This window comes from Apostichopus japonicus, chromosome 2 (assembly GCF_037975245.1).
Source record: "Apostichopus japonicus isolate 1M-3 chromosome 2, ASM3797524v1, whole genome shotgun sequence".
Taxonomy (NCBI): Eukaryota; Metazoa; Echinodermata; class Holothuroidea; order Aspidochirotida; family Stichopodidae; genus Apostichopus; species Apostichopus japonicus.
The window spans coordinates 5,492,523-5,507,641 of NC_092562.1; the positions used below are offsets into that span (position 1 = coordinate 5,492,523).

The 15,119-nt window shown below is 36.0% G+C and overlaps 1 protein-coding gene across 1 annotated transcript in view; it reads left to right on the forward strand.

Annotated features, from left to right (window-relative positions):
• LOC139975765 (galanin receptor 2a-like) overlaps positions 1 to 15,119 on the forward strand; it is a 195,724-nt gene that overhangs the window by 145,646 nt on the left and 34,959 nt on the right. The window lies entirely within an intron of this gene.

A 15,119-nucleotide genomic window follows, 5' to 3' on the forward strand; every position in this document is an offset into this window, starting at 1 on the left:
TTTACTTCGTTTGATCTCTGTGGAATTCAACCCCGTGTTTCATTTTATTTCATAACAGACGTTTCATGGAATTGCAGAATTGAAACTCATAGAATAGATGGCCCTAATTTGGCCCCCCGTGTCCTTATGTTTGTGTCGCCATGTTTGAGGTTTTTCATGTCTGGCGTAACTCGACCTTAAACTCTTGACAAAATTGGCCCCGAGTAGAGGGAATAAACATGTATTTTATATGAGATGTAGACCTATACGAACCTGATAAGAAAACTTTAACTGAAAGCTTTCAAACAGGTGCACAACCCTTGTGTTAGACGCTTCGCGATGACTTTTGGCCAACGTGATAAAAATGTGCAATGTGATCTTTCTCTTAGGTCAGTGGCGTCCTAAACTTTATTGGTTGATACACCTCTACAGAAGTGTTGCCAAGGAACGGAAAGCTGGAACTGTGTTTCCTTGACAACTAAGAGGAGAGAGGGGGATTGCAAGGGAAAGAGGATGTGTTAGGGAGGGGAGGGTGGTGAGGGGAGGGGAGGGTAGGGGAGGAGAGGTGCCAGACGTGCCAACTTCAATTGACAAGACTGACTTGAAAATATAACCGTGCAGAATGATTTTGTTTCAAGTGAACATTTTAATCTCAGGGCAAACTTCGGGATTAACAGTAACGTTATCACTATTGTATTTTAAATCGACTCATCCGCTGGTGGAAGCATTTAAATGAATCGCTCCCATGTTGTATGGTGAAGAATTCAGGACTGAACGGGAGCAGAACTCAAGAGAACTCCATGTTTGGAAATGAACGATTTGAAGTTATGCTATAGCTGAAAGATGTTACTTATTAAACATGATAAAACATGTTATTGTATGCAAGGTATATGTTCTGGCAGGAAGGAAATCAACACTTAATCTTTTGAAAGGTCAAAACTATGACCCTGTTAGCTACCTTTGGGACTTGTGACGTGTAAATGACGTCACCAAATCAATCAACCGTTAGAGTCCCATGCAGGCAGGGTTATGCTTTAATTGCCTTCGACTAAAACCAATTATGTTTGCTAGTAAGCGGTTGACTTTATTATCGACAAGAGTCTCTACTTTTGATCTGTTCATTTTAATATAAGACGTTTAAGTTGTGTTCTTGATATATTATACAACTTCATCACGTTCGTGTATCTATAACTTTGTTTTAAATTATGACTCAATCATTGAAAACCGATCGTGGTTTGTGCTACGTAGTAACCACTAGAAAGGTGATGTTTATATCCAGGGGGTAATGTTGCATGCATGTGGCCAATAGCGGAACTATAAATGTCTCCATAAATAGAAAAATATCTAGAATTATTAATAAACACGAACCTGTCAAAATATGAATCAAGAAGAAGATTCCTGTATGGTATAGTTCCAGTAGTTTGTATCACGGCTAGTCATATCGCTGCGAGGGCACGTCCACAATATTGTGCCCTAATATAACCCTTTAAAATGTGACTTGATATAAACATGAATATGCATATGGTATTCTTTGTTCAATCATTGGATGCTAACGTGAGTCCTAGACTGTGTGTTGCCGCTCTCGATACTGTTATTGGTTCATTTTGTTACATGTGTAGGTATGAATATTTAGATTGTACTCTCTGTATGTCATCCAGTTGGGACATTTTTCTATACTGTACTTTCATGTCCCGCTTCAGAGCACTCGTATTGTCAGTACGAGCAGTATGAATATCATGTTTCTATCAGATCAAGGTTAGGAACTGTTTGTACTGTCAATACCAGTGCTTTGAGAGCATGACAGTGGAGTACAGTTTAGAGAGGTATTAACATTAGGAAATTGTCCCAACTGGCTGCTGTTTATTGATCAGCTTAGGTAAGGTTTTTGTATGGTAAGGTTTGATAAGGTTTAGTGTGACGTCAGAGTTACGTGATTTTTACTCTTCCTAACAAAGGACTTACAAACCCTTCAACTTCAAATGTAACCTAACCCACCCCCCTCCCACCCCACACCCGTCCCTCCTCCACCCCTCACATATTATTACTTCTCATATTTATTTTAACCATTGTGTGAAACTATCGTACTAGCAATCAAATTCTAAGTGTTAAGTTGTCTTCTGGTTGTTTTTGCAAAAAAAAAACATAGATACCTGTATAAGTCTGTATCTAAAGCATGCACTTAGTAGATATAACACGAAATCCATGTTAAGCTTGATAAAATCCCACCTTTAAAGAAATATGCTCTGTAGAAACCGGAAGTTGAAAGACTCTGTTCGTTGGTCGCAAGGAGAATTGTTTATAACACAACCATGCAGTGCTTTTGAGTGAAATGGACATTACATTACTTGAAGTTTTAATTGTTTAATATTTGTTTTGAACTGACCAATCCCGTCCATTTTTCCTCTGTTTTTGCAGTATATTGTTACATATGGTCCTTGAGAACACTCCTTTAACCGTTTTAATAAATTCACTAATAAATTCACTATAAGTATATCAAACGTGTTTATCGTGACAGTGTGCTAGTGTAGAGTAACAAATTACAAGCAAGTCAAAACAAACCCCAGCCGAAATGATTCCGTAACACACATTGGACTCGTTCTTTCTGATGGAAATTCCTCTCGAGATATTCCTTTAAGAAGCAAACACAAAACGGCACTTAAATATGCGCTTTATAATGTACCGGAGCTAATGCGCGTGACGCTTCAAACATACCTTCTTTATTTCTTGGGGGGGGGGGGGTAGAGGGTGGGTGGGTGGGGGTAAGGTTATTTAATCTCGAAGTAATCTCTGCTGTGTACATTAGATACACTTAGGCTGTAAAACATAACGTATGATCTACGGTAGGACCGCTTTTCGTCGTCCCATTGACGTCAGACGTTTATGTTTACTGTGTACCATACGATGTCAATATGTAGCAATGTTAACGTGTAGCCAAATATGTAATGTAAGGCCAGCATCCCATATGCAGTTATTTATTTTCTTTGTATAACTGTCTAGATAAATTTAACATTCCGTTTCCTTTGGTATGAGATAATGGTATAATTGCATAAACTTTTATGTATTAATATATTTGCTAGCAATGCACAAAACGGCCCTAAAATATACCATTTATAATGAACCGGAGAAATACACGTGACGTTGAAAGCATTCAAACATGACTTCTTTCTTTATATCTTTTATTTATATATATTGTAGAGGGGGGGGGGGGGTGGGGAAAAGGGTTTTTAATTTCGAAGTAATTTCTGCTGTGTACACTATAAAAAACATTTGTACAACAAGTACTGGGTTAACAATGCATTAAAACTACTTTGGTCAAATTTGAATACTATTACCTGGTTAAAATATCATTGGCCAATGAGGTAAATTTGTTGTTGCAAAGAACATGTACTTGCTATGTAGTTACATCACCATACCAAGAGGGAACATTCGGTTGAGGAGATATTGACATTTTACACACACATTTTACATACACATACACACCCACGCCAGCACAAGGCTATAGTTGGCTATAGTAGGAATCCTTTCTTGTATCAGTAATTTAGTAATCATCCCTACACCTGCCCCGCCTCACCCCACCCGAACCAATCCCTACCCCATCCCCTACCCCACCCTCGCACAATCGCATGTACCTACAGAGAGGTACACAACCATTTTACTCGGGCTTCGGTCGACATAAAGCAGGATTGGGCAATATACATACATACATACATGTGTTATTATTGGTTACCATAACATGTAATATGACCTTTAATTTGAAATAAAGTGCATGTAACCTTGTAATAAGTTGATATACTTGCATGGTACATATATAAGAAAATGTGAGACCAAGCAACATTTACTTGTACGTGTTTCGAACCATTTATAAATGCACTTTCAGTGCCAAATGTGTGGAACATGTATTACTGATTTACATTATTTAATTAAAGGTAAATCTCTCTCGCATGCATCACAGATAATTTATTGAGAACCTCAAACCTATTATATATGATTACGTGAGCCGTATAATCAATGCGATGTTGATAAAGGTTTAAGGCACGGAAGTAGCTATTATAGGCCTAAAACACTTGGCAGCAACGACTGCATGGCTGTACCATGTACTTGGATCATCATCAAGGAGATTCGACCAGCACAAAAAATGTGAATTATGGATTAATTTTCTTTTAGGTAATTGGAGAGCAACATAATGAAGATACTTATATACAGAACTTAGTGAAACCACAAAACTAGACAAGCAAACAGAACCAATTTAAAATTGATTTAAAACAGTGCATTTTTGTTATTTTAAAAGTGACCTTTTTAGAAAGTGTATTTTCGTTTCTTTACATTCCGTCGCCAAGACACCTTTCATAGTAAAGTAAAGGCGAAAAAAATCTTGGAGGAAGCGATATCAAGGAAGGAAGCATATATAGAGGAAGTCTAAATTACGGAAAGTATTGAACTTTAACTTGGTGCTGACAAACCACGAACTTGTGAAATTGATGTACGAATAGCTATAGAATTATCTTGAACTTCAATAACATTCCTCAATAAACAGTCATCTCACCTTACCTTTCATACGTATGACCGGTGCAGACATGTTGCCCCAAATAATCAACAAAATAAAATAGTGCAAACCAATATAATACATCGTACAAACTATGTCTTGCAAGTGCAAATCATTATACAGCTTCTGAATTTTTGCAATAACAATAAAACATGAAAACTCTTCTCATGGCTTGAAGTTGGGGGTCATTTTACTGGTATTTTATTTACAGTTATTTGATACATCCATCGATTTTTTTTTCGTGCAAAGAATTTCAACATAAACCAAGTATTGAGGCACATCGATTTAGTTTTCCATAAATAGCCCGAGTCCTAAATGTCTTGGTCATTTTTATCGATACAATACAAACATATTCTGACCTGATACATATCTTGTTTCTCCTCTCATCATGAACGAACATCTTAGCAAGGAAGATCAAACAAGCTTTTCTGCTCTTAAATTAAAACTTGCCGAAAGATAGATCCGTATCTGTAATCTTTTCATTTTCTATTAAACTTTCTTAGGAATCTCTACAACCTTTATTTTTCAATTCCATAATTTCGCATCTAATCTTTTACCATCTTTCTGCAAATCATGTTTCTTCTTCTAATTTATATAAGAGATAAAATCGAATCCAATTCGAAACAATTTCTTTTCACGACATCAATGCTAAAAGTGTGGATGTTTATTCTCAGATGAATTTTTTTGCAACTCCCTGGTTGTTCATCTGATATACGAAATGGGTTTGTTGTTATTGTTGTCATGGTGTTAACACTTATGTTAGTAAAAGGTATTCAAGTGAAATCCAATATATTTATAAAAGTTATACATGCCCTTGAATTATGGGAATAAGTCAAGACGGAAACTCAATGCACACTTGTATAATTTAACATAGGTTATGTTTTCTTATCAAAAAGATGATATTTTAGCACATTTTCCTCTTCGATAAAGTACCTCTTAAGTCTGGTTCTTTGAGTTTCTGCTGAGTGTTAATAATGGATTAACAGACAGGAACAAATGTATGAAGTGTCGAACAAGATTTTTTTTTTTAAACATATGGTGTTATGAAAAATACCCTCGAGGCCAGCATAAAGTATCTTGGTAATGTTCACGCAGTATTGAGAAATTTGATCTGTATGAGTGGTCTTTAAATCAACATAATTATTAGGCATTAGAACAAAAAGCGACTTATATCTTCCTATTTGTAAACGCATATGCCATAGGTATACTTTAGTATGTAGACAATGAGATAAAACAAACTCATAAGCAATGGGGATAAAAGGTCTTGTAACTTGTTTGTTTTCCTTGTCATAAAATTGCTCCAATATCACCTTTATTTCTGGCGCTTTATCTATTTAAAGAAGACGAACACAAAGGCGCGCAAGAACCGTTTTGATTTGCGTTATGTATTCATACCTGCGTGACTTTAGTGTGACGGGTCACGGATGACAAATAGACCAACTTGATTAATTCCAGGTCACCGGGTAACCGTTATCAGAGAAGCATATAGGGGAATTCATCTCGCCGTCATTATTTCGATAAGGTTCAGAAAGCTGTTTCCAAGTTTTGTGGAAAGAATTAGTTTGAAAACAAAACAAAACATTCAGTCATCTCCTCAGCTCGCCTGTCAAAAACACAGTAAATAATTAACAAAGTGTATGGTTGCCAGCTGAAATACAACCCTTGTCAACTTATACACTACCATGGTGTCAGCACATCGTGGTGTCAATAGTTCATGGTGTCAGCACATCGTGGTGTCAGCACTTCATGGTGTCAGCAAATTACGGTTTCCTCACGTTATGGTGACAATATACTACTACGAGATATCTCTGCACATCTGGATCGTTTGTGTACGTAACATATTAATCGATTGCTCACAAGTATGTAATGATTTTCATAACATTTTATACTTGTTATGAATAAACACAACGCGTGGGTCCCATGACGCTACTCAATCATGTCTTTGCCGGTTCTGAGTGAAATATATTGAAATTACTATAATTGAATACCGAGAATGATAAATATGTTATTGGATTGGTGAACATATCATCGATAATGTTGTTAATGTTTCCTTCAGCAGGTGAGAAGCACCTGCGTCAGGCTGTTTGGTTGTGGCTAAGTAAGTTCATGAGGGAGTCTTTGTCTCTTCAAATCAGAAGGCAAGAAGTCGGAATGTCAGTCTGCAAAATTTTCCATGTCATTTTTTTTAAAAATGGAAATGCATCCTAGCTCTGCGACGTCGTGAATACATTTCAATCCAAACTGGTTGGTTGCTAAGGTGATATGGTTTTAATTTATGAACCGTTTTTAATGTCCTTCGGGAGAGGTGGTCTTCTAAAGTGTAGCTTTTCAATTATTGCTATAGATCGAAGACTAGGTCTGAAACGATGACTAGAAATTTATAAATTTAAAAAAATTATTATAATTATGGTGATGTGATGAATAAATTTCCGTCTTAGACAGTGATCGCATGTGTCCTTTCTTTTTATACGTGACGTCACAAACTTTGTTCGATGCTTACTACTTACACTATTGTATACTCTGACTAAAAAAGTAGATGTTGCGTACATAGATTGCGCATGCTCATTTGCAACCTTTAATAATATCTCAACTCGTTTGTTCTAATATCATGATATATTTTCATATTAAGAAATCTCATTCATATTATCTAATTTTCAATCTCAAACTTAATTGTTTTATACACATTTTACCTACATGGATTTAATATACGTGTGGGTTTTACAATTGCAACACTTTCCATACACATTATAGCTGCGTGCATGAGTATATTGTGGTTTGTATCTTCATCGCCATTCGTTTATGTAAATGTGATAACATAAAGAGTGCATCCCTCTTTGTGATGTCATCAGCTGTTACTATAATGTTAATTCTTTACTATGAGATTATGTACTTATGCTGTTGTTATATAACGGCTTTACAGTAACCTATGGTAATAATGGATAGGTTGGCATATATACTGTATAATTTAAACATATTCGCGCGCCTCATTTGACAGGACATATTCTGTATAATGTAAACATATTCGTGCGCCTTATTTGACAGGGCATAAACTGTATTATTTAAACATATTTGTGCGCCTCATTTGACAAGACATATTCTGTATAATGTAAACATATTCGTGCGCCTTATTTGACAGGGCATATTCTGTATAATTTAAAGATATTTGTGCGCCTTATTTGACAGGGCATATTCTGTATAATTTAAAGATATTTGTGCGCCTTATTTGACAGGGCATATACTGTATAATTTTAACCGGACCTGAAACTAGAAACTGGACCTGAAATTAGAAACTGGACCTTAAACTAGAAGTCGGACTTGAAACTGATTCGAAGATCTCAATCCTTTGGAATTGATTTGAAGCAGGTAGTCTGCAAAACACGCAAACCTGAGTGGAACACCCACACCGATTAGTTGATCATGAATATTTAATGTTCGTCAGGGTATGAAGCTGAAAAAAAGCCTGGATATATATAAACAAGGAAACTTACGGAAACCTCATCATTGCGAAGCCGAATCTTTTCAAGAAAACTTAATGGAAAGACTCATCACATATGATTCTTAATATCTGAATGTAAGCTAGACAAAACAAGCCAGAGAGAGACAAAACAAGCCAGAGAGAGACAAAACAAGACAAGACAAAACAAGACAAGACAAAACAAAACAAGACAAAACAGAGAGAGAGAAGAAAAAACAAGACAAAACAAAACAAGACAAGACAAAACAAGACAAGACAAGACAAAACAAGACAAGACAAAACAAGACATGTACAAGACAAGACAAGACAAAACAAGACAAGACAAGACAAAACAAAACAAGACAAAACAAGACAAGACAAAACAAAACAAGACAAAACAAGACAAGACAAGACAAAACAAAACAAAACAAAACAAAACAAAACAAGACAAAACAAAACAAAGCAAGACAAAACAAGACAAAACAAAACAAGACAAAACAAGACAAGACAAAACAAAACAAGACAAAACAAGACAAAACAGAGAGACAGCCAGTGATAGACAAAACAAGCCAGAGAGAGAGAGAAAGTGAAATGCATGATTTTCCGACAAGACTGAATGCATATTTGGAATCATGAATAAACATTTCATCTATCCTGGGCATTGCTTCGACCCAGATTGGCACCCATTTTGAGGTATTATAATAAAAAATAATACGGAATAGTGATTGTGGGTGCAGTAAAACGAAATATAAAAAAAAAGTTACCGCGTAGGGCAATGAAATCTTCTCGCTTTTGTTAAAAAGAAAAAAAAAACATTTTTTTTTAATGTATATGGTTTTTGGTTTAGGATGGGAAAATAGAGATCACGATATATCCACAAAATAAAACAGCTTGTGTTTTAATGGGCTTGAGGCTGTTTCGTAGGCAAAAAAGAAGTGGAGACTGTTGCTTTGCCACCCCCCCCCCCCCGCCCCCTCCATTGCAATGGACTTTTTATAACTCTTTGCGAAAAGGTGGAAAAAGCGGTCACTTTTCTTCATTTTGGGAGATGATACAGACCAGTTTTTAAATTATTTTTCTATCGAGGAAACTAATTTGTAAATTTCCATCTGGTTCAGAATGAAGGATTCCTGGTATTTTTTTATTTTGTTCAGGTCTATCTATCTATATCCTCATCTTTCAGTTTCTGGTCTCGGTGCGGTTTCGCTCAGTCAGTCAGTCAGTCGATGGTGACTTTAATTGAAGTGTGCTTGGCGTTCCTCTTCACAAGATCACACCTTCCGGTTCCTTTTATGCGAACGGTTTGTCAACAAGAAGATTAATTTGAATCAATTTCGAAGCAAATTAAATGTACGAGTCTGGTAGCCATCAAGAGAGATTCAAAACGATCTCCCTGCCTCTCCTCTCTACTATCTCTCTCTCTCTCTATAATTTGTTTTTATAGTTTAAGCCATGTCTTTCTACTACGAATTTAAGGCGATTTAAATTGAATGGTTACGGTGTGTGTTTATTCAAATGAACTCATTTTGTTCTCACTTAAAAACCACTACAGTGCAGATTGAGATGTCAGACCTGATAAAATTCACTGATGTGAGGTTCTTTAAAGGATAACAAAAATCCACATGTCTTAAGACTCTACTAATATTTGCCTTTGGGATGGCTTTGACTACAATCCCTCGATGTGTGAAACAAACACCTTGCACTTATAGTAAAACCTGGACGCTATAGTAGGATCGGGATACGTTACATATAGTAGAATCTGGACACTGTACATATAGTACACCTGGACGATGTACATATAATAAAACCCGGATGCTTTACATATACCAGAATCTGGACGCTTTACATATAGTAGAATCTGGACACTGTACATATAGTCAACATGGACAATAATAATATCTGGCTTTGGGATGACTATATGACTACGGTCCCTCGAGGTTTGAAACGAACACCTTTACATATAGTACAACCTGGACGTTTTACATATAGTTGAATCTGGACACTGTACATATAGTAGAATCTGGACACTGTACATATAGACGGTAAACATGGGCGCGATACATTTAGTAAAACTCGGACGCTTTACATATAGTAGAATCTGGACACTGTACATATAGTAACCATTGACGCTGTAAATAAAGTAAACCCTACGCTTTACTTTAAGTAGAATCTGGACGATGTACATATAGTAAAACCCGGATGCTTTACAAATAGCAGAATCTGGACGCTTTACTTTTAGTACAATCTGGACACTGTACATATAGTAGAATCTGGACGCTGTACATATAGTAAAACCTGACGCTGTACCATAAAACATGTGAGCTGTACAAATAGTAATATCTGAGCATTGTATATTAATTGTAGTAAAATGTGAACGCAATACATATAATTAAAACCTGAACGATCTAAATATATATACAGTCATGGACCATACACCTGTACATATAGTAAAAGCTGGACGTTGTACATGTAGTAAAACCTAGACGCTTTAAATATTGTTAAAACTTGGACGCTGTACATATAGTAACACCTGGGCGTTGCACATATAGTAAAACCGTCATAATCTGAACACGTGGATTTGAGGTTGTCCAGTCATCGGAAACAATAGAACATGTGTGTGTAAATTCTTTATGAATTGCCGTAGCAACGGCCTGTCCAACCCGAACTACTAATTTAGATGTTTAAATGACCCGATTTTTATCAATTCTGTGAGTGCTTTTATGATACATCATGAATTGATAAACTTTCATTTGTCCAGTTTTTTTATTATTTTTACCTTAAAGGTGCCTCGTCAAAGTTTTGTTATTTGATATATTTCGAGGGATATTCCTTTTTTTGGCGATTGTAGGTAAAAGCTTTGTCACTTCCCCCGGCCTCACTAATGTGTTTTGCGATTTCTTTAAAAAATCATTCGCCGTACTTATCATACAAGAGGAAAGGTTTTTATCTAAAGTTGCGCGACATTTTCTCTTTTAACCTTTAATTTTTCTTTAAAAAAAAATTGATACAGACGTTCGGTAAGAAACAAAGAAAAGTGCAATTACTTCAAAGGTAACATAATTACTAAATAAAATGAAATATGAAATGTTCGTGTTATTATCACGTACACGGTTGGAGTAATTTTATACCAAACATTCAAAGTGTGTTGGCAGATTATTGGAAACTATAATACCAACTTATGATATACAGGTATGACCTATCAAAAGGTCGTTAATATATAATAAGGGAAATCAATCAAACAAAATCTCATTCAATGTTGACAAAATTTTCGCAAAGTTTTTTTCGTTACATTTATAATGAGTAAGGTCGAAGTGAAAAAACAAGTATAGCTATACATTTGCTTCTGATTATTTGAAATGAAGCTCGACTATTTTTTTTTAACGACCCATTCCAAAAACACTTATGTTAGCTGAGTCTAACCAAGGTCTATATAAAGTTCACTTCCTGTTTGTCCAAACAGCACACTTAGACAACAGTCGGTCTAGATATTGTTTTTTTGGACAAAAATCATCAACTTTACTACATAATTATCAAATTTGCATGACGTTAAACGCATGCATAATATATTGTACATGCAGCCAGTTGATTTAAAACAGCTGCAGGCTACGTTTCGTGAACAGTTTTCACACTAATTCTTATTAAGTATTAATTAAAATTGTATTGCATTTGATTCAAAGTGGACAACTTTAAGATGATTCCACTGTTTAAGTGAATGTTCATAAGCGAGTGAGAAATGAATTCCTGCGCGATTCTCAACATTTTGTTCGACGGATGGTTTTTCATACTTTGATTTTATCGTTTTGACATAAAAACTTGACATGATAATCTCATGAACTGTATGACAGAGTTTTCGATTTGAATCTATAATTTAATAATATTTGATATCATCAGCAATTTATTCCCTGTAATTTGAATTAGTTTGTATCTTGGGCAATTATGATCACCATACAGCTGTCATATATCATATTTAGTACGGTACTAACGCATGAGTTCACATTTGAACATAATGCATATCAGCATGAGAGCTCTTATGTTAAAAACTATACCGCGTTGAAGTTAGTATCAAATATTGTATCCTCCCTTATACACATGAATTTACATTTTAACATGATGCATATCAGCATTGGAGATGCCTTCCTGTTTTTAGACATAATTATGTAACAGGTGGCGTACATGAATGCGCTCACATGTTCAAAACTATACCGTGTTGAAGTTAGTAGGCCAGTTTACTCTTGAACGTGGAGTGTTCGTCTACTGCATTAGGCTTATTTGACATGTGTCCAAACTCGAATTAAGTTATATCCTATACAGTTAGGCTACATGATGGTATACCTGTCTAACGTACAATACTCGTCATCTTAACTTAAGTTGCGATATTCAATGGAACTTATCTCTCTCCGTAGCATACTAGTGATATCTTCTCACAGACTGCTGACTGCAAACTTATTTAGCCCCTTCTAAGTTTATCGATCTTATATATCAAAGTATTCATGAGGCGGCATTGTATCGAATTAGTAGAGATATAAGTGCGTATTGACTTATTCGGGAAGTGCAATTTTCCATTCTTTAATATGATTGCGTTGTTCTGTAGCACTGCAAACTAGTAAAGTCACATATATAAGCATCTTAATGATAACTAAAACAATCCATTAAAACACACAGAAAGAAGAAAGAAAAACATCTTGCAGCTTTCTGATTACTTGTGAGCGATGAACAAGCGTTAAATGTGATTGGTTTTTGGATAATGCGAAGAGAAACAATGAAGAAGTATAAGTTTGTTTCGCACCAAACCCCGAAGATCACGTGACTCGTAGTCCCATTACAAATAGACTTTATCTGTAATGTTCCTTAGTAATTAATGAAAAGGTAAACGCAGGTCAAGGGGCAAAACTGAAAAGTACAAACATTAAAAGGATCACTTATGACTTTTCTGACAATGTTAAAACATAGAAACGTTTTGTAAGCTTTGTTTGAAACATGAAGTTGTCGCTGATTACGAATCACTGTGGGGAGTCTGTAACGTCATCATGGTACAAATTAATCTAAAGCTTTAACTCTCCGTTTATAATATTGTTGTTGGCATCTCTTTGTTTGGTCCAGTGGCATTTTTGGAGTAATTTTCGATTTGTTTTCTTTACGAGTTTGTTCGTTTGTTTGTTGTTTGTATCAATAGATACGGCGTATATACCTGAAAGCGAAATATACTCAACACAACTGCCGTTACTGATGTGGCGATCTTCGTGTGATAGTGTGACCTTGTTTGACCATTGGACTGTCCACATTACGTACACTTCTTCCATTAGTCTATGACCAACCATATATTATTATAAAGCAACATTTCATGGACATAATCAACATGATCACATTCCCGAGATGTAACATTAAAGTTTCTTGTCACATTGACCCCTTCCTGACCTCAAATGACCTTACATATCAGCTGATGTTAGCTGTCTTGAGATGTACAAGCTAATTGCATCACACACAGACACACATACAAGGACTTGACTGCGTATAAATTCGCCTGCCTATGGCAAATAACCAATACAAAATCCAAGCATGGTTTCATCATTTGCAATTACACTTTGAACGGTATAGTCAGTAAACTTTCGTCAAATTATTGTCAAAATTGTCATGATACGCAAAAAGCTACAACTACGTTTATGGATCTATTTAAATATGTGAATAAACGGCTGCATGCCGTCTTTCGTATAGGTGAATCATAGGCTAACAGGTGTTAGCTTCAATTGACTTTATTACCTATTACAAATATGGAGATATTTGTGTTGTAGCACACAGTTTAAGTATCGTATTGATAATCCAATTGATTCATGCATGTTGGCTCGAATGAAATAAATCATATTAATAAAATCGTCTGGGAAATCAAAAACAAATTTTGAGCGCAAAACAAATAGAGTAAGGCATAGAACGATAATCGAGACATGGATGCGTGTTCTACGAATTAATATGAGCCATTCCGCTTGAATGAATTTTCTTCTGTCATTGTTTACTGTGTATAAGCAAGCAGATTTGGTAACTATAACAAGCGATGCTTTTGATATACCGTTCCTGACCGTATATTCTTGGAAAGCGCCAACAACAAACCCTGGCTCGAACCAGTGTTGACCTCATTGGTAAGAGTTATCAATAAATGATGAATTAAAGTCACTAGAGGTTTGTTTGATGACGTCATAGTTACGTAAAGCTTACAGAGAGAACAAATAAAGTAAACAGAACTATTGGCACATGCCAAGTTCAAATTGCAAGTTTTGGTCGTCTATTGAAATCTACGTGTTGAATATTCATAGAGGAGTGACTTGTTGAACCAAATATATTTCGTTACATGAGCGATCTACAGCAGGTTATGTAACCCATACAGTAGGTTGCAGACTACGTTACGCTAATAGAGAGAATAATGCAATATAATGACGTGTTGAGGCGAAGGCAAAGTTTAGAAAAAGAAATGATTTCACCAACGCTGTTAGTAATAGGCTAAAAAAATATAAAAATAATATTTGTAAATACCCAGGTTTCTCGTATTATAAAAAAAATCCTTTTTTATTATTATTTTGAAGCAATTCTTCTTTAAGAATTTTAACCAAATATGTAATTAGGCCTATATATAATGGCCCTCTACAATCTACCGTCGAGATATAAAACGGGGTGTCAAGATTTCGGACGATTTATTTCAAACAATGAATTTTGTATTATAGCTTGGAACGCTCAACGTAAAGACTCGATTTAATATTCACATTCTATGTTTTATATTTTGTGGCTTGCAAATTTACGAAAGTAACATTTCTTTTGAAAAGTGTTCCAATTCCATTACTCATATTATAATTGGTGTTTGTGGGGGAAGAGGCGTTGGTGGGAGAGGCGTTGGTGCGGAGGAGGCGTTGGTGGGGAGGAGGCGTTGGTGGGAGAGGCTTTGGTGCGGAGGAGGCGTTGGTGGGGGAGGAGGCGTGGTGGGAGAGGCTTTGGTGGGGGACTCGGAGGCGGGAGTTGGTGGGAGAGGCGTTGGCGGGAGAGGCATTGTTTAGGGAAGAGGCGTTGATGGGAAGGAGGCGTTGGTGGGAGAGGAAGCGTTGGTGGGAGAGGTGTTGGTGGGGAAGGAGGCATCAGTGGGAGAGGTGTTGTAGGCAAGGA